General features: G+C 31.9%; 1 protein-coding gene and 1 long non-coding RNA gene across 5 annotated transcripts in view; both read left to right on the top strand.

Annotated features, from left to right (window-relative positions):
* The window catches only part of LOC123698730 (protein grainyhead), a 99,837-nt gene that overhangs the window by 13,734 nt on the left and 63,600 nt on the right, over positions 1–22,503 (top strand). The window lies entirely within an intron of this gene.
* Positions 17,926–18,181, top strand: LOC123692580. Its single transcript, XR_006751611.1, has 2 exons — positions 17,926–17,974; positions 18,111–18,181. It is a non-coding gene; the product is annotated as an uncharacterized LOC123692580 (long non-coding RNA).

The following is a 22,503-nucleotide window of genomic DNA, read 5'->3' as shown; positions in this document are numbered from 1 at the left end:
AAATACTATTTAGATACTCTAAACTTAATAATAATAAGACTATAATTAATTATCATACTGTTAATATAATTATATTGATAAGTATAATCTAGCATAGAATTGTATCTAAACAAATGTTTGCTAAGGTTTCCTAATTCTTGAATAAATTTATGCAGGTTTTTAAATAATGCTAACATACTGGTACATTACTTAGACCTCAATAATAAAAATAATTAGGTACGACGTAAATAAATAGATTGATCAATTTGTTGAAAAGTCACAAGGAATGTTAAGAAAAATACTTCTATTGGAAAGTGGCTGAACGCTTAGTTTTATTGATTATTGCCATACCTGTAACTATCTCGCTTTCCTGTCTTGACAACTCTTGCATTTGGTTCCGGAATACCAAAGAAATATCGTTAGTTCTCTACTGTTGCGTAATATTTATTATTAGTTAGAATTTTTAATATGTACATAAATTAGGTAATATCTGTGAAAGGAAAATTGAATTTGGTTTTTCGACAATAAGAATCATTATTTTACACACTATCAAAATAACAAAGAAGAGTAAAGATGCTAGGTATATAATTATAATATCAATTAAACCATTAGGATAAGGAAAATATTCTTCTATTATATAGACATCTAAGATTTAGAAAAAAACAATGATTAAAATATATAGGTATATAAAATATAGTAAAGAGTTTTAGGAATTTATTTATTACTAGCTTCCGCCCGCGACTCCGTCCGCGCGGATGTCGGACTTCGCGTGGATGGTTTATTTCTCCATTTTGAGTAACTCTGACAATGACATCTTATAAATATCTATTGGACCCAAATACGGCTAGGCCTATAATGCGCAACGTGTGTTCGCGGTTCTACAGAACAACGTCTATGGATAAAACTGAAAAATTAAGATTAATTTTTTTCTGCGTATTTTTCCAGGATAAAAAGTATCCTATTTTACGCCCAGGATAATAAGGTATAATTATACCAAGTTTCATCGAAATCGAACCGTTAGTTTTCACGTGATGCCTTCACATACAGACAGACAGACAGACAGACAAAAATTTTTTTAATTACATATTTGGGTTTGGTATCGATCCAGTAACACCCCCTGCTATTTATTTTTTCAATATTTTCAATGTACAGAATTGACCCTTCTACAGATTTATTATATGTAATCTAGATTATTTATTTATTATTATGTTCTAAGTACGTAGAAAATGTACATAGGTAATTAAATATAATTTGAGCAGAATACCTCACAAAAAAAAATCCCGTCAGTTTTATTTCGATGCTAAGTAAATCGATCGATCTTCCGTTTGATTTAGTGTTTATTATTTTTATAAAGGTCACTAAAGGTCTACAGTATTTAAATCTCGACAGGTAGTATTCTCGCCGTATAAACGTTGTTGTATTTGGACTGAACGGTAAAATTAAATCTTTTAATGAAATAAAGTTCAATAACGTAAAATTTTACTGAATTATGATCTAAGAGTAGTTTCTGATGATTAGGGATAATTTCTTAATGACGTCGATTTTCGTACCTACTTAAAATTATATTTTCGTTTTTTTCTTTCTTTAACGTACCGTGTCGAGCTTTCAAATTTCAACCTATCGCTTTCCTATATTGTTTTGGATATTTTCAAAGTTTCTGTTGGAATGACAAGTCAGTCGCTAATCTTCTAAATAAATAAAAAGCAAAGGTAGGTAGGTAATGATGACTATGATGTAGGCATTCGCCAAGAAGGGATATCTAGTTCTAAGTTCTATCCTCAAGGAAATAAAATAGCGGATAAGAGTTTGTACCATGAAAATTTATTTTGACCACGGGGGTGAAGCTGCGGGCTAAAGTTGTTCGTATTATTAACTGCTGCTCGTTCCGTCTCCGCGTAGAAATGCCTATTGAATTCAACTTTTATATGTAGTTATTTCCTCAATAATACTCAAGTTTTATTACAGTAATACCTATCGTAGAAAAGAGACAAAATCAACTATTCAAATGTGTATTATTCCTTTTAGAAGTTATTAAGTTATAAGTTGGGTAACCGTTACCGTAAGAAACACGACCTTCTTTAGGTCTTTTATATGTAGATTCATAATGGTAAATTTTACAAACACATAAAAAGAAACAAACAAATAAATCTTGTATAATTCAAAAACTAACAATTTCCATAACTAAATAGGTAACATGGCCTTATTTAATTACCTAACTCTTGTTTTGCTTTGATTTCAATTTATTTGTTATTTTTATAATGTGAATATGTCATGTCATTCGTTACTTCATGATCTATATAAGCTGATATAAAATATAACTAGATATCTATAACCCTATAGGTTTCTAGCTACGAACGGAAGTGTGAAAAAAAGCTCAAGAGTTAACGAGATTGTTAGCTTCAATATTTTCTGCTTTCATTAATATAAGGTGTATCTGTATTTTATATCGAACAATTGCGAACGTGGCTGGCATACCCATTACCCACACATGTATAATGGTCTATAACGGAATCCGTCGATCATTGGCAATCGTAGCTGCGATTTTTCACGTTATTCCCTTTTCACAAATTATTTTTTATGGATCAATAAATAGGCCAAATCTATTACTTTACTTTGTGGCAATTTAATTATTTTATTAATATATAGAAGTATAGAAAAATGTAGAGAACAAATTGTTTAAAAAGATATGAAATGCAAAAGTAACCGTTTGACATCCCGAAAACTTGAAAAGCTTTCACGTTTGCCGCTCTTCGCTAGATGTCTCTGGTAGCATTGTGTGGGTTGCGTGTTAATTCCACATAGCAAAACGAGATGGCGCTTCCTACACCAAGTATGGATTTAGTTTTATAATATTTACATCCGCGGCCTTATTGGTATTGCCATACATATACAAATTATATATTATAAGTATTATTATTTATTAATTTTATAAAAAATGGGTCGATAATTTAAATTATAAATTGAATAAAAATAATTTAATTATGGTTCTAACTTGTGATTCTAACCGTACAGATCGATCATTGTTAATTTAGGTAGTTTTCTTTGACATAAAGATATGAATTTTAATTTTTATGTTTTGTAAAATTTTCAATAATTTTTATTATTTAAAATTGTACATGCCTCTGAATAAAAATACATAACTTGGTGTATACCTATTTATATACTCATTAGGTGTGAGTATGTTTCTTATGAGCGTTATATTTACGAGAAATGTAAATATTAATGTATGTACGCGGTACGTAGGTATATTGTATTGCAGATAAATGCGAAATTCGCAATGCGAATGATCATTAAAATTATGTTGCAACTGGAAAATCTACGTTTACGCTGATGCAAGTTGCTGAGTACACGGCGTTTTCTTAGCTGTTATCATATCCATCGCGTTATTGACCTTAATCTTTACAATTTATGGTCATTCAGTACAGACTACCATAAACGTTTTATTGACTCTCGTTATATGAACCTCTGGATAAACCGTTTTATTGCGCGTCGCTTTTCATACCTATATTTTATTTCCATTCCCTTCTATTGTAAATTACGATGTTTTTGTTTTCATTATAGGTACCTCTGGGCTATGGAGATTTATTTATTGAAATAGCTTCTGCGAAATATTTTATGTTTCCACTGAAAATTACACAAATTTTCACTAACATGTAAAATATTCTTAAAATCATAAAAATCCACAAATAAGTAATAAAATTAAAACGAAATCTTTATTTAAATTATAACTATAAAACATAAATCGCACAACTGAAAATTTTTTCCTTAAAATAAACTTATTATGAGTAAAGCAAACAAGTCCATTCAATGTTTTAGTGTGACAGTAATTTATAATTTTATATTTAACGAAAATAACAAATTGCGAATACTTAGGTATTGCGATAAGCAATCGGCGCCAAAGTAATCACAGCCGTAAACAGAAATGCGTCAGTTAGGTACTGCGGCCCGTTGGCAATATAGCTAATTTTATAAGAATCGAAATTCGTTTTGATACTTGCTAAAAGATAATTTACATATATAGCTTTGGCATTTACTTATCGTTCTTATTGAGTGTGTGCATGCGGCGTACAGCCAATGTACGAAGAAGGCAATGAATTTGCTCTTTAGCTTCGGCAGTAGGCAATGGGAGATGCGTTTATAATATAGCCAGCGAGATTGCTAGTACAGTCACGTTCCCATTGTTCGAGGGTCCGATAAAAAGTTCACTCAGAACTAATAATTAGTTTCAGTGCCTTAAGAGAGAAGTCGCAAAACAAGGAGCTTAATTAGCACTCATAAAATCCCAGGTTGGATAGATACCTACTCGGAATAATTATGTTTTATCTGTTTTGCAATCCAATGCAAATTGATCTCGATATTTCAATTGAATGGAATGTTTAATTTTGTTGACAAAGACAAATCGAGAAATTACAACAACTTATATAAGATTAGATATTAAAATTATTATTGTTATCTATTTTACAATTATGTAGCAATTTTATAATTGTGTTGTATGATTTGAGTGTACAATTTTGCGACGAATTATGTATAACTCTACGAATTGTTATTCTTTAAGACCCCAATAAAATTTTATAACGTACGTGATAAATAAATAAGTAATTACTTATTCGTAGAGTTATACATAATTCGTCGCAAAATTGTTCACTCAAATCATACAGTAGGTATTATAGGTGTAAACTTATTTTATTCTAACAAGGTTTACACCTTGTTGGAATAAAATAAGAATGAATTTTAATTAAGATTAAAAATTTAGTACCTACTACAATTTTCACTTCAATAATTATACTTACCATTGAAAATATATTATTATATTCATTGATCGAATTTTACATGAATTTTTTTCAGTAGTATACTCTAAAGTCTAAATAATATACACAAATACACGAACGTCGTCATTCGTAAAATATTAATATTAGTAGAAATACATTGTAGTTACTACAATGTACTACAATGTATTTCTACTACAAGCAAATAAAATAAGATACTACAATAAAAAGTAATTACAATTTACAATGTGTTATGTTCTAATGAATCAATATTCACTACACATAATATCTATATAATATGAGATTTGTGTTGGTGTTTCGTGGGCTAAATAAATATTAACAAAATATGAGGGTCTATGAGGAAGTTCGGTTATCTATACATATCTATACATATAATAAATCTGTAGAAGGGTCAATTCTGTACATTGAAAATATTTAAAAATAAATAGCAGGGGGTGTTACTGGATCGATACCAAACCCAAATATGTGATTAAAAATTTTTTTGTCTGTCTGTCTGTCTGTCTGTCTGTCTGTCTGTCTGTCTGTCTGTCTGTCTGTCTGTCTGTATGTGAAGGCATCACGTGAAAACTAGCGGTTCGATTTCGATGAAACTTGGTATAATTATACCTTATTATCCTGGGCGTAAAATAGGATACTTTTTATCCTGAAAAAATACGTAGAAAAAAAATAATCTTAATTTTTCAGTTTTATCCATAGACGTTGTTCCGTAGAACCGCGAACACACGTTGCGTATTATTATATGCCTAGCCGTATTTGGGAATTGGGTCCAATAGATATTTATATAAGATGTTATTGTCAGAGGTACTCAAAATGGATAAATAAACCATCCACGCGAAGACCGACATCCGCGCGGACGGAGTCGCGGGCGGAAGCTAGTAAATAATAAATAGATATGTATATGGCCGAGTATCTTTGCGGAAAATGAAATTACATGGAAGTTAAATTGGTATCTTCATAATGTGATGAAGTGTAATTATGTTTTACTCTATGTATTAATCATAGCAACATCATGAGCTTTAATATACTTAGTCATGTTCACCGAAAAGACTCTGTAGGAGTGGATAAAAAAATTGACAGGATTTTATGTGTTTTTAACTTTAGTTAATTACTTTAAGAACGTGTTATTGACGTGTCGTGATAAAAAATATACAAAACAGTAGCATAAGATGAATAAAAACTAAATAACATTCGGCGTACTAAATATAAAACAAGGTTGGCAAGGACGTTTAACTATCGCATTGACTAAAGAGTTGTTTATAATATGTATTGTTGTCAGTTGTTTATTCAATGGCTATCACAATACAACGGCACTATGAGACTGTGGGAGGTGCCATTTGTAATGTCAAACTCAAAGTGCATGCGCTCGAGCATGTAACATATCCAGAAGATCCGAATGATAGGTCAACACGAGCACGCGAGCAGTGTTCTCCTATGCGTTTCTTAGAGCTCCGCCCTTCGCGCTAATTTAGTTCAGCATAAATCTTATACCTATACAAGCACATTGCCTCGTTGCCATTCGTCACCGTTGTAAGGCTGCCATCTGAAAAACGGTCGTGATTTCATTATTACAAAGCTCTATGCGAGGCAGTTAAATGGTTCATTAAGCGTTATACGATACGATAGCAAATTCGCTATGCATTGATTTGATTAATATGCGTATATCTTGAATAAATTCTCATTGCAAATACCATGAATGCAGTTTTAGTGTTTTGTTTTACTAGACATTATATATGAGAGAGCTTTTTAAAAGTAGTAAAATAAAAGTGTTCATATCGTTATATGTATTCTGTTATTATGTTATTCTCGTTAGAAGCCCTTTAAATGTTTTTTATTGCATATTTGATGAGTTATTAAATGCTAAGAAAGAGATTTAAAATGATACTGTTCTTATTATTAAAGTACTAAGGTTACAAATAAAAAAATGAAATTACATAATTTTAATGTAAAACAATAAATAGATACGATAAAAGACACAATAGGCTTCAATCACGTTTCTGTTATTAACATTGAATGCGGGTAGTTTGTGGTTTGTGACAATTCATATCAACCATAATATTATATTACTTAAATTAGTTATTTGTTAGTAATGAGAAAATTTAGGTTTTATTAAATATGTTTGATTTACGCTGTGTACGTTTAGTTATACCTACTGCTTTTTTTTTTTTTTTTTTTTTTATGAGAGAGGAGGCAACAGAGCAGACGCGACGCCTGATGGTAAGCGTTCAGCGTCGCCCATAAGCACCCACAACGCCAGGGACATTGGGAGTGTGTTGCCGGCCTTTTAAGAAAGAATACGCTCTCTTCTTAAAGGTCCCCAGATTGTAACCATTCGGGAATACCGTACTAGGAAGCTGGTTCCATAAGACTGTTGTGCGCGGAAAGAAGCTCCGTTTAAAGCGCACAGTTGTCGACCGCCAGCAGTCAAGGTGGTGAGGGTGGTATTTCTGTTTATGGCGGGCTGTGCTGCTATTATGATTTCAATATATTTTGTGTAAAAGTAACGATGACTGGAAAACCACAAAGCTATTTAAATGTGTCGTTCATAAGTTTTTTTGTGTACATAGATTTATTTCTTTCAAACTACATCAAACCTATGAAAATTTGTGACCATTAACGGTCAAGTTATTTTAAAGTGTTTGTTTATAGTAAATTGTTTCTTAATCTTAATGTTATTGTCGCTACTTTAACATCAAAATATATGCAACTTGTGTTTGTCGGTATAATAATATATTGTAGTTCTGAGAAACGAGATAGCTGATACTCATACAACGTTAGAGATCTTGCTATAATCCCGACGAATTTCTTTGACCCCATCGTGGTATCTTACACGGATACGTTGCAAGACAAAGAATATGTTGATATCTTTGAAGCATCAGTCATAATGCGCCGAGTTTCATTACGAGTAGGTAAAGCAAAGCATCGTCCAAGTGCCTCATAAACGTGTTATACAGCTACTAGAAACGTAATTTAGCGGTACCGAGAAAAAAAAGATGACTATCGCCGAATGAATGAACTATAGTTTATATGCGTCCCATTTTTTCTCGTTAAGGTGTTATGAAAAGCTTGTTTTTATCATATCACTGAACAAGTGTTGGATAATAACTAAAGCAGAAATATACATAGTGGTCAATCCTGATTTGATTCGGGTGATATCGTTCAGATATTTTAGGCCATGAGGCACATAAACAGTTTATGTGTAAAATGGTTTTATTAAACAAGTTTGTTCCGTATTATGAAAAATTTCTGAAAATGATAATAGGCATAACATTCATATTTTTAAATACTTGTATGTTTCGCTTTACATTCTGACAATTATAAAAATAAACTCTTATTTAACTTGGGTTCGATAATAAGTTTTACATGCAAAAAGTAATACTTGTAATTTATTTTTTAACCTAATTAAAACATATTATAATGTGTACTTTCAAAGCACACTTACACATTAGTGGTGATACTGACATTGGAGGAGCTGTCAGATTTGTGTTCAAGGTGATATTCTCTCTCGAACTAAAATGGCAGCTCAGTTGGCATTTAAATGCCATGCGTTTTTAAATTCATTTGGCGTTCGCAATTAACAATTTGACTTCGATTACTTCGTCATAAACACGGGAATGTTTATAATGATTATGGGCATCCGTTAGGAAGCTAGTTACGAATTAAATATACTTTTAATTAGTTTGCAATTAAACTTTATTTCAGTCATTTTATGCGCCTATAGTGGATATTATATTACCAACAATATAATATATGAGTATATCTTAATCTACATTATAAAAATGATTCGAAAAATGTGTTGTTGATAATCGTAAAACATTTATTTAATTCGGTTGAATCTTTTTTAACGTTTTCGTTCAAGCACACGAAAGTTTCTTATGGAGAGAAAACATGAAAAAGGGCAGAAGGAAGGAATACTCATCGGGGGCATGAAGTATGGTTATAACAAAAAAGTCAGGCTTTTATTAAGTTTTTAGATTTTCTTTGATATCTGTTGTTAATATATTGATACATAACGCTTATATATTATCAATATTAACGCTGTACAGCTCTACAAGGCGAGTGTTTTACGCTAGGTGCATCGGGTCAATTTATCAATGCTTGTCAAATGACATGATTTACTACGACACGCTCTCTTACAAGAGGCTACATATAAAAATATGCTGCCCATGGGAGTGGCTTTTAGTACTTATTTCATAGTGAGGCGGCCGTTGCTAATATGATTCTATTTTAAAAATACAGCCTTCAGCAAACACTGATCGAATAAAATAACCATTTTGTCCGCACTAATGAGATTTATGATTGCCATCGAGGCCCATAAGCAATGTTATTTGTAGAATCAAAAATAAAAACCATTATTGAGTTACTGGGACACTAAATTATATTTATTCCATTAGAATAATGAATAAAAAATCATATTGTTATATTTCCTTTGATTGTTGGGTTGCCTGGTAGAGATCGCTACCTAGCGATAAGGCCGCCCTTTGCTGTTTCTGTAGTCTTGTCTTTGTTATATGTATTTTCAATGCAATAAAGTATAATAAATAAAAATAAATAAAATAAATTATGTTACTGAAGTAAATATAAGAGTTAATTGAAAAACTTTTTTTTATCACAATGTAATTAATCCATTCCAATAGAAATTATTATCAAAAGCTCAATTTTGATTATAATACCTACTTACTTAGTATTTGATAAATATGTAGTAGGTACTTGTTACTGTGACCATTTAACCTGTAAAATATATTTTGTGATGTAGTTAGTCACGTGGAACAAAGGGGTCGTTTTTGATAAATCGTTGAAAAGAAACAAAGGGCGCATAAATTTATCGTTGCTGAGCTGCTTATCATGATCATGATCTTGTCTACTTTCTCCGAGTGTGCATACCTACACCTAGTCCTTTCGCGTTTACCATCACACATACTGCGAAAATCACTGGAGCTTTAGCTCGTTCAAAGAAAGTTTCCTTCCTTGCTTGCAAAAGTTGAACTTTAAACACACACATTTAAAGTGCAATTTTCAATGATGCATACACATATCCTTACTCATACGATGTGAATGTTTTAATTTTCGTGTCTTGTCAGTATTTATTTCGTGTACATGTATCTCAGGCACTGGATTGTATAAGATAAAACCGGAATATTATATAATCAATACGGGCGAACCTTAATGATACCAATCTCATTTCAGTGATTTTGAATATCACTACCTACTACGTTTCCAAAGATAAAGGAATACATATAATAAATAATTTATAAAAATTGTTTATAAGTTTACAAAATGGTTATCTAATAATTTTATCTGCTTGGTTGACTGGCTTATGGACAGTAAACTTTATAAATTATTAACTTTAACGCGATATCAGAATGCTACATTTTATTGTTAATATCATTACTAAATGTAAATAAACATTCGTGCAACATGACAGTAAGTAATAAAATAGTTATTTATTTAAGAAAATTTAATAGTATTATTATATTATGCCATGCTTTTTAATCTTTTATTACGAAGGAATTTATTTTTTCAAAAATCAATATAGCCAACGAAAGTAAAATAAATAAGCTTTTAAGCATAAGCACACCTGTGTATAAGCCATAACAACGAAGGGCGGATTGCTAACCGTCTCTACATTGAAAGGGGTGTCGCATAACTAAGTACTGTCTTTCAAATACGTTTCTCAAACGGAGGGTTGTTTTTTTGAATGAGACAATATACAAACAAAGCATTTGATGACCAACGATGACCAGTACACCGCTGACCAGTGTGGGAAGCAGTTACGGTCCTTTCAGACAGCTTGACCCTTGCTTTGTTAATTTATAGATGTCTTTTATTCAAGAGAAAGGGGTCAATTTAAAGAATGGAAATTCGTTATACAGATTATTTGTAATTTTTTTCGCGTCGGGAACGGTTAGGCAAAATAACAAAGATAAGAATCCTTTGCGGCAAACTTCCCATGAATTTATTTTTCTACCTATAATTAAGCGAACTCGGCATGGACTCGAGATATTTTCGTGCGCACGACGTGAATGGTTTACACAAGAACTGTTCAGGTATTTCGGAGAACAGTAATGTGATAAAACGGACCCTCCAATTATTATTTCATTCGGTACGCGAAAGTACTCACTATACTTATGGCGATTATTGACCAAAATCGGTATCTGTGCTCGTTACGCCAGTCATACCTTCTCCACTTGTCTTTCATTATACAGATTTACCTTTATTACTCATGTTCAGAGTAAATATTTTTACCCTGCACTTTATTCCATGTGGACGATTACGTTATGATTATGCTTTATTAGTTGCACCTTGCATTCTCTAAGCATTGAGATTTAGATAAACATTTTTTGCTCGTTAATTGTATTAATCATACGTGGTTGGTTTCACTTTACTGTTATAGTAGGTACGCTTATAAAAGATATTATACGAATTTTAAGTTTTTTTTTTAAGCGATAAAAATCCTTCAAAACAAATAGTTTTTTCGTGACGTACCACACTGATTGATATTATCTTAATGATGTTATTTTACCAATAAGAATGATGTTCAATATTCCATTAGCGATTTCCTTGACTACTTAAAAATAACATGACACATTATCTATGACAATCCATCTCGGTCGGCTGCGCTTCGGATTCTCTTATTAGTCGCTACGAGAGTGGGCGCGGCCATCTAGGGCTGTCTAATTGGAATTAATTTTACAGTAGGTACCATAAAATAGAAAAGCGGCAATAATAAATTCTTTGTATTAAAACTAAATAAACATTTCATATTTATGTAATGTTATTAAAATAAACGTTACAAACGTCTATTTCATGGATTAGTTTCGTGTAAATTCGTGTAAATAAATACCCAACAAAACTCTACTTAGATTAAGCAGTCGAACTAATAAAATAAATTGTTTATATTTTATCAAACCCTAATTGTGTTTTAATTTATTATTCCTATTAAACTAGAGTAGGTAAATTTTACTATGTTTATCTAATTTTTATTTTCTTGTTTTCTTACATAGTAAGTATATAATAAATATAATGTGGCGTTCTTATATGTATTTGAAATTATAATTTAGAACACTTCACTGAATTAGTCATACTTTTGAATGTATTATTAGCGTGCTGTTATTAACATTGCTAAGTAGTTAATGCGGAAGTCGGTCTCGCAGTAGATAATAATATGGAATTTTATCAGATTGTAATTCTTTATTTATTGTTTCACTAAACCTTAGCTTTTTATACAAAAAACATATATATTATTTAAATATGTTTTTATATAAACAGTACTTCCGATAGTTGTTATGATTATAGTTTAGGTTCAGTTTTAAAATATAAAATTTATAAAAATGGTAACCCTATGCGGCTTTTATTATATGTATACTGGCACATACGATTTAGCCGACATAAGGCATAATTTTGTAATTACGTAAAACGGTAAAAAAACAAGTAGAAATAGTTTGCTATCTGTAACGCAATATACTTTAATGGCTATTATAATAAATCGTAGACGGTAGATCTTTAAAGTTGCTCGTATCCAATCAATTGACGTAAGTGTTCTACATTTATTGTAGGTACTATTAAACTTAGACGAAATTAACTCTAGATAAATCCACTTGGTCAAATATTAAGGAAATGAAATCTTTATGACACATAATATACGCAGATAAAACTTGTTTTATATTAGAAATGTTGTTTTATTTATGAGGTACAATTAACAATTGGTCTATAAATATTTAGAGAAGACCAATTAATTGCCAAAATCTATGTAGTTTATTTTTTGTATTGGAAATCTGTTGGTATATGTTTTGATGTATTTAAGCTATTAGCTACTACCGGTATCTACATTCTAGTATATTATGTACCGTTTTTCAAATATGTTATATTTTATTAGGAAATTTAGTAATTTTTTGATAGAAATCGTTGCGTAAAGCGATTTTATTCCTTATTTTTTTTTATAAAGTTGTTGATTTCCTTAATATAAGTATTATGTGGGGCGAAAGGCGTCACTTCCGCCGCGCTGCGCATCTTTGGTTTAACAAAATCTAAACGTCTAATTACCTCGCCGTCGCCGACGTTTAATGTTTCCTCAGTCAATTAATTATAATATCGTTTAACCTTTTCTCACGATATCAGAATGTGTTCAAGAGATTTCCAGAAATAATTCCAAAAGAAATAAATCCATTACTTTCTCAACTATTGCTTTTATATACCTACCTACCTAAACTTAAAAATGAATACCTAATACGTGGTGTACTACGACAAATTGGAAATCTATATCTCAGGAACTACTGGTCCGATTTGAATAATTATTTCGATGTTAGATAGCTCATTTATCGAGGAAGGCTATGGGTATAGGCTAGGTTTCATCACGCTAAAACCAATAGGACAGGATCGAAGCAATGCGGTTGAAACCGCGGAGCACAGCTAGCTAAATATGTCTACAATATGAAAGTGGAAATATTCCCATTTTAAACTGAATTTTGTGTTTGTGCAAGTTATGATTTCTTATATGAAAATGACGATTAGTGGACCGTATACTTTATACCACACTTTATACACTCAGCCGAGTGAAGTAGAGAAAAATACAAAAAAATTAAAAAGCATAATCGCATCATTATTGATTCATTTTTTTAAGGAGTAGTTATAACTTATAATAGTTCTTGGAGCTTTAAGGCAACTTTTATTAATCTACAATGAATATGAATTATTTGATTTGAGTGAAGTTTACATTTTGTATTATTGTGTAGGTAATTTACGTTACTATTTTATATACAGTTAAAACAGGCTTAAGTATAATATTTAATTTGATACTTACTAAGAATTTTCCACAAAATATATGAATTAATATCTAAAACCTACGGAGTACGGTCGTTTCTAGTCTGGTTTAATTATAAACAATTTCCACATAGGTACGATGTTACAAACGTAAGACAGCTTCTGAAAAATCCATACTAATATTATAAATGCGAAAGTAACTCTATCTGTCTGTCTGTTACTCAATCACACCTTAACTACTGAACCAATTAGCATGAATGAATTTGATACCCGAGAAAGGACATAGGCTACTTTTTACTCCGGGACATAGGATAGGTTTTATCCCGGAAATCTCACGGGAACGGGAACTATGTGGGTTTTTCTTTGACTGCGTGGGCGAAGCCGCGGGTGGAAAGCTAGTTATACATAAGTATATACATGTATTAGGGCATTATTCTTACATTATATTTTAAATCATTATAATTATTGAAAGTCATTACATATTCAACTATCGATCTATTTCAACGAGCTGGTATTTCAATCCAATTTAATATACGACGTACTTTTAAGGACTTTTGTTCGAGAAAGTCCATCAGTATCAGGGTGTGTTAACTTTCACTTAGTTCGAGGCTTTCTTTGAACCTCTCAGACAGTGTTATGTAATATTATTTATTTTACCAAAACCATGTCGCCAAATTGCTATGCCATTTAATAATTGTTTCGAAGACGCAGAGGGAAATAATTGTAAGCGATGAGCTTTATTTTATAAGGTCCTTTAATAATAGAATCATACATTTAACGGTCGGCAGTCGGCGCCCTTTATGGTGCGGAATAATAAGGATGAGTTGAGCTGTCACCCTTCTTCGAGTGTTTCGAGCAAGCGTATGTGGGGCCAGCGAACAGACAGAACACGAGTACAGTAGCTAGCGACATCGCACCCGGACCGCACAACCGCTGGTCACGCACTGCCAACTTGCGATACCAACCACCATAAACCTGTTCATTTTCAACCCCGGCCCATAGACCGGCCACCGTATTGTGTACAAGTGACCCTCATCTTACAAACCTGCCGACTGACCGGTGTCCAGCGCCATGCGAAACGCCCTCGGATTGTGATTTGGGGTTTATCTCCCCCCTCCGTGCCTCGTCTTAACCCGTTTGACAGGTATTTTCAATTTTATAATGTGTTGATGAGCATTACTAGTTTCGTTAACAGTGAAATGTAGGATTCGATATGATTGATATGATTTAAAAATCTGTGTGTAGAACTGTACGAACATTAAAATACATTTTTATCATGTAGAGCATTCGATCCTAAGTCTTTCAAACTTAAAAACAAAAAGATAAATGGAATTACGTTCTTAGATTCCAAAGATTTATGTTCATTACCCACAACTTTCAATTATTGTTAATTATAAGGTTCCTTTTATTATCTCAGCTATACACTGCTAGCTATATAATTCTGAATATACCACGTATGTATGATACATATATTATTATGTATTATATTATACATAAACATCTACTTACCAACTTTACATTTGATACGTTACTACATAAATAACCTTCTTGAATATTTTAAATTTGAATACCTACCTTCAGATGTTTTAACAACATGTTGATATATAACTATAGACAATGTAATTTAATTAAAAATAAATACATATCTTAAGGAAGTAAATAACTTTAAACGCATAATGACCCTACAACGATTTAAATATTTAATGATTCCCAGGTATTTACGTTTGATAATAGCGTAGGCACAGGTAACGTTTCCGCGTTATGATACGGCTCTGGTCGACGCTCGTTACCAAATTTATTGCGAGTTTGACCGTGAGACCTGAAGCGTAGCTGTTTTTTGCTTAATGTGTTATTTATTAAAATTTGATTATAAAAAAACCAAGTTAATGCCGCGAGCAGGCATCTGTGTCAAAATTTAAAGAATCGCGCATAAATACTATCGCCTATTGGGTGTTTAATGAATATGTATCAAAATTTATTCAATTCTAATCATTAACCAGAGATTTCGTTTAGAGTTATGATCAAAATTTTAATCATGCGATAAACAAGTGAACACCATATGGACGCGGAGATTTCCGAGGCTATTTAGATATTTTTTTGTCTCTACCATATCTCTATATTGAGTTATATATTATAATTTATAATTATTTAAGCGATGTCGCTTATCAATTCTTTTCCTATGTTTAACGAGAGTTAAGTCGCATTTATTACAGCAACTTAAAGTAAATCATAGAACTTCCAAACATCTCACGTATTATGAACAGAGACCAAAAGCGCCGCTAAAGTGTCAAATGCTTGGAACAGGTCAGGTAGATACCCTTGTACCGCGACATACATTAGAATAGTATTTTCGAATATCAAATATTAGTTATGGCGGTGGTCGTTGTGCAAACAATTAATGTTTATTTCTCTAAAAACGTCGACATCGGCTGGCGACCGTTCACATTTTTGTTTAGCCAATAATAATTGATTTTTTATTTACTCCCCTAGTGTAGCTTTAGAAAGACAACTGCAAATAGAGTCGTAGACATTTCTCACGAGACGTGCCTAGCCTTATTTATGCTATGTTATTTATGTTCAAATGCTTTTTTCGCACTTAAATCATTTGGAAAAATCCAGTTGTGGAATCCCTAATCGTGTAGTTATGTTAATCGTCAAGCTAAGAAAATAAGTGTCATTATAATATTCATACATAATGAAAGAGGCCAATAACAAATAAGGTTTCATCGAGGAACGGGATCAATTAACATGGGTGTGCCTGACGCGCGTGAAAGTAACCGTCATGTAGACCACATGTGTAGACTGTAAGACCACATTTAACCAATAATAATTTCACAAGCATACACTTACATAATTTGATTGATATATATTATATCTTGACATTTGTGATAGTGATGGCGGTATGCAACGAACGAATACAGTTGGAGAATAGTTTCATGTCATTGTTCAAGGTGAATCGTAAAGCTTAAGTTTTAATTGTGTGAATTAACAACACTGATATTTAAATACTATAATTGTTTGAGTATATTCCATAGCAAAAAAATACATAAAACTATTAGACAGGTAAAATAATAGGTACTATTTTCGATATTTCATAAATAGCGTGAATTATAACAGTAAAATGTATTTATACTTTGAGGGAAAAAATGACGAATATTTAGATAATCAACATATATATTAATGTATATACCTATGATATTTTTGATAGTGTTGTAAAGATAACAAGATCAGTAATAAATTATAACATTGAACTTTTATGCCGCTATTTTTTTAGATCTGTATAAGTATCTATTACATACACATTCACCGTTTATTAAATTACCTATAACCGTTTTGTGAAAGCTTCTTACCATTAGCTTTCAAAAACTATAAATCTTTATAATCATACATTGTATCAGCAAATTTATGAAGGTAAGATGAACTACTGTTGAATATCATAGTAAAGTGGAAGTCTGATTCATACTCACTGAATGCATTGTGGCTACGGGCTACGCGCCGTAGATCATAATCGGACGAATATTTATTGGTGCGCGAGCTTTCTAAGGCCAACACGACTCTGTACTCACTAGTCACTATCGCCAACGAATGTCACATGACACGCAATCCTACCGATGTTACAGTTCTCTTAATACCCAAACTGTTTTAATGATATCAATCGGCATCTGTTTGCAGTTAAGAGATTTTTCTACTTTGAGTTCATTATAATATGTATTATGATTTTATACTCTGTTTTATTAAGATTATTCTTATTCTTAAACTTGTTAATGTTGATAAAATTGTTTGAAATATTATTATATATATTACATTAGGTATATAAAGTTCTAAAGCAACGCCCAGTAAATTAATTGGGCTCAGTTAAATTATGTTCAACATAGCTTAATGAACTCTGCAATTACATAGTTCAATTTGACATCTTGCAAAACGCTGCGTTGGCGCAAAACATGTTCAACTATAATATCAAATCAACCATTACAATTTAGATAAATTCGTAGTAATAGAAGATTAGTTTATCTTAATAGCAGATGAGAGCGGTTGTGCAACGGCCCGGAATGTTATATTTATGGGGTTCTCTTAACATTTTTAAATGGCTTTTAATTCCAAAACATGACACTCGATTGAAACGAAAGCTCGGATATAGTTTTATTCAGTTTCAGTTTTTTTAGTTCTTATTTCGGCCAAGTTTTGTAATCTTATTTACTTAACTATACTCTTTCTTTGTAATCTGTTAAATTTCATTCCACAAATTGATATTTTTTATTGAACTGACTTTTACTGTACTTAATTATTAACTAATAAGCTCTAATATACTACAATTGCTTGCAATAATATGTTTAATATTATTAGCCGTAACAATTTTGAACAATGTCGGTTGATCTACAATAGAGTGAGATTGACCTCCGGGAAGTTGGCACCGCACTTTGAAGTTAGAAAAATTTTAAAGGTTGTTCCAGGTTGTTCTAGGTTTGTTCTACATTGTTCCAGAATTTCATACAGCTGAGATTAAAACTATTCGAGAAAAGTCAAAAAACCCGATTTTTGAGCTGGCACCGCACTTTTTAGATATCGCGATTCTGGCGGTTGTTCCAGGTTGTTCTAGGTTTGTTCTATATTGTTCCAAAATATCGCGACCGAAAAAAATTTATTTTCCACAAAATTCGTAAAAAACCAAAAAGAAGTTGGCACCGCACTTTGAAGTTAGAAAAAATTTAAAGGTTGTTCCAGGTTGTTCTAGGTTTGTTCTATATTGTTCCAAAATATCGCGTCCGAAAAAAATTTATTTTCCACAAAATTCGCAAAAAACCAAAAAGAAGTTGGCACCGCACTTTGAAGTTAGAAAAATTTTAAAGGTTGTTCCAGGTTGTTCTAGGTTTGTTCTACATTGTTCCAAAATATGGCGTCCGAAAAAAATTTATTTTCCACAAAATTCGCAAAAAACCAAAAAGTAGTTGACCTCCGGGAAGTTGGCACCACACTTTGAAGTTAGAAAAATTTTAAAGGTTGTTCCAGGTTGTTCTAGGTTTGTTCTATATTGTTCCAAAATATCGCGTCCGAAAAAAATTTATTTTCCACAAAATTCGTAAAAAACCAAAAAGAAGTTGGCACCGCACTTTGAAGTTAGAAAAATTTTAAAGGTTGTTCCAGGTTGTTCTAGGTTTGTTCTATATTGTTCCAAAATATCGCGTCCGAAAAAAAATTATTTTCCACAAAATTCGTAAAAAACCACCCCCGGGAAGTTGGCACCGCACTTTGAAGTTAGAAAAATTTTAAAGGTTGTTCCAGGTTGTTCTAGGTTTGTTCTACATTGTTCCAAAATATCGCGTCCGAAAAAAATTTATTTTCCACAAAATTCGCAAAAACCCAAAAAGAAGTTGGCACCGCACTTTGAACTTAGAAAAATTTTAAAGGTTGTTCCAGGTTGTTCTAGGTTTGTTCTATATTGTTCCAAAATATCGCGTCCGAAAAAAATTTATTTTCCACAAAATTCGCAAAAAACCAAAAAGAAGTTGGCACCGCACTTTGAAGTTAGAAAAATTTTAAAGGTTGTTCCAGGTTGTTCTAGGTTTGTTCTACATTGTTCCAAAATATCGCGTCCGAAAAAAATTTATTTTCCACAAAATTCGCAAAAAACCACCCCCGGGAAGTTGGCACCGCACTTTGAAGTTAGAAAAATTTTAAAGGTTGTTCCAGGTTGTTCTAGGTTTGTTCTATATTGTTCCAAAATATCGCGTCCGAAAAAAATTTATTTTCCACAAAATTCGCAAAAAAACAAAAAGAAGTTGGCACCGCACTTTGAAGTTAGAAAAATTTTAAAGGTTGTTCCAGGTTGTTCTAGGTTTGTTCTACATTGTTCCAAAATATCGCGTCCGAAAAAAAATTATTTTCCACAAAATTCGTAAAAAACCACCCCCGGGAAGTTGGCACCGCACTTTGAAGTTAGAAAATTTTTAAAGGTTGTTCCAGGTTGTTCTAGGTTTGTTCTATATTGTTCCAAAATATCGCGTCCGAAAAAAATTTATTTTCCACAAAATTCGCAAAAAACCAAAAAGAAGTTGGCACCGCACTTTGAAGTTAGAAAAATTTTAAAGGTTGTTCCAGGTTGTTCTAGGTTTGTTCTACATTGTTCCAAAATATCGCGTCCGAAAAAAAATTATTTTCCACAAAATTCGCAAAAAACCACCCCCGGGAAGTTGGCACCGCACTTTGAAGTTAGAAAAATTTTAAAGGTTGTTCCAGGTTGTTCTAGGTTTGTTCTATATTGTTCCAAAATATCGCGTCCGAAAAAAATTTATTTTCCACAAAATTCGCAAAAAACCAAAAAGAAGTTGGCACCGCACTTTGAAGTTAGAAAAATTTTAAAGGTTGTTCCAGGTTGTTCTAGGTTTGTTCTACATTGTTCCAAAATATCGCGTCCGAAAAAAAATTATTTTCCACAAAATTCGTAAAAAACCACCCCCGGGAAGTTGGCACCGCACTTTGAAGTTAGAAAATTTTTAAAGGTTGTTCCAGGTTGTTCTAGGTTTGTTCTATATTGTTCCAAAATATCGCGTCCGAAAAAAATTATGTTTCAAAAATTTCGTAAAAAAAATGGCGAATGTTGAGTCTTGTTAGCAATTGGGGGCAGTCAATATTATTGTTTAAAAGTTTAGGTACGAAAATTAGATCAAAAATGTCCCTTCGATTTTCTAGTGAAATCATATTGAAGTAAGAGAGCCGGTCTTTGAGTGTAGTTTTTTCTTTGGTGACTCATCAAAGAAAAAACTACACTTCTGTTATAAAAATAATTCGATTTTTTTGAAGATGTATCATTTTACGAATATTTTATTTTTTACTCAGCAAGTATCACAGACTCAACACCATTCAGCACAACTCTTGTGTTTTTTAGTTTTAACTCCTGTAAAAAACGCATCTTTTTTGTGTCTTCATTAACGAAAAATTAAATTTTTTTTCCAGCACAACGAGTAGCAGAAAGCAAACTGTACAATTGTACAGTAAGAGTTCCTTATTCGCGGGGTATATGTGATTATGTTCCATAAAATAAATATTCCGCGAATACAGAAACCGTGAATACGGAATGGTAATTTTAATTTATATGGGATTATATACGTTCCTAGGTGACGAAATAAAAAAAAAACAAATGCATAAAAAATTTATTAAAATTGAAGTTATTAAACATTTTAATTAATTATCTTAAGACAAGACAATGGTTTGAAGAATTTTGTAATTTTTTCTTGCTTGGCAGTTTTCAAAAGCTTCTTCAATTCAGAGTTCAGACTGATACACAGCAGTCACATTAATTAGCAATTTGCAAGTTCACTTTAAGTGGTAACACAGATTTTTTTCGTGTCGAAACTCGTTTCTCATTTTTTTTAGTTGACATTATAAACTAGGAAGAGTGCAGTAGACGATTTACTCTATCACAATTTTTGCAACGAATGTGAAAGACGAAACAATAAAACACGCAAAGCGGCTTTTACTATAAACGGAACTACATTTAAAAATATACTTTATTTATTGAGTTATAAGGTTGCTTCCATTCTGTTTATTTAAATTCTCAAAAACATCAATCGCGGCAAAGGCCTAGGCGGCTTGCGACAAAGGCGGCTTATGTCAAAGGCCTCGGCGATATCATTTAACAACTTATTATGTTCTTTAGGCTAACTTGTAATAAGATCTATTTTACTTTCTTATTAGTCCATTTGACAAGAATATTGGGTTAGATACCTATTGGAATAATTTTATTATTAACTATGTATGTACTTATTAAGTCTGTAGGTATGTCTGTATATGTATTAGAAATTGGGTCGCATTTTTTAATCCGCGAATAGTGAAAACGCGAATCACACGCGAATAAAGGAAGCGCGAATAAGGAACTTTTACTGTATTCTTTTTTTTTTAATTTAAAGTGCAACCTTAATATAACGTACCTACCTCAATATAACGATTTCCTCGATTTAACAAATTTTTCTTAATACCCTTGAATTGTCCATAAGATTCAATATACGCGATCGAGCGCGCAGCCACCGCGCGGCCACCGCGCAGTTAGTTACTCAAAATTAATTTCAACTTTACGTCCTTGTTAATAAAACATAAATTTGCTATAACTGAACAGCCACCGCGCAGTCGCCGCGCGGCGACCGCGCTCGTCGTCTAACTGCAGCTGTTAAGATTCAAGTTGAAATGGATCAGAAACGTAAAAAACCTCTTTATAACGAATTTTAGACCAACCTAACCTCAACATAACGAACCTCAGTTCAATGAATTACTTGATATAACGAATATTAATTATTTGTTCCCTTCAGATTTGTTATATCTAGGTTGCACTGTATAACTGAACTAACTTGTTCTTCAATTGTCTTTTAGCTCAGAGAATTCGCGCTATTATAGAAACAAAAAATATTTCATAAATTAATTCATAAATTAAAAACGTAAATTATTGTTATCAGCCTATTAATTAAATTATTCCATCTATGTAATAATAATAATAACATGTCTGTATTGTACTTTTAAGAAATAGCTCTGTTCAATTGGTGCATGCTGTGTTAACCTTTAATTATTTGTTACTTTCGGCAAGAACATATTTTGATGCATGTAATATTTATATTGTAAGAATCCAATGACCTTTTATCACTGTAAGCAAATGTTGGTTGACCAAATCTATACTAATATTATAAAGAGGAAAGGTTTGTAATTATGTTAGTATGTATGTATGGTTTTCACGCATAAACTACTGGACCGATTTCAAAAATTCTTTCACCATTAGAAAGCTGCATCTTTACTGAGCAACATAGGCTATATTGCATTTTCAAAAAAAATAGAGATCCTTACCAAAAATGCAATAATGTAACCCAAGGTGTAAAAAATTCCTCAATAAAACTTCTGTCATCGCGTGCGCTGCGGAATCTATTGAAGATAGACCAAAAAAATGTTCTACGGTATTATAGAATGGATCAATATCTACAAGAAAGTCCGCGATACCATA

This window comes from Colias croceus, chromosome 1 (assembly GCF_905220415.1).
Source record: "Colias croceus chromosome 1, ilColCroc2.1".
Classification (NCBI taxonomy): Eukaryota; Metazoa; Arthropoda; class Insecta; order Lepidoptera; family Pieridae; genus Colias; species Colias croceus.
This window is presented reverse-complemented; position numbering and strand designations above follow the sequence as displayed.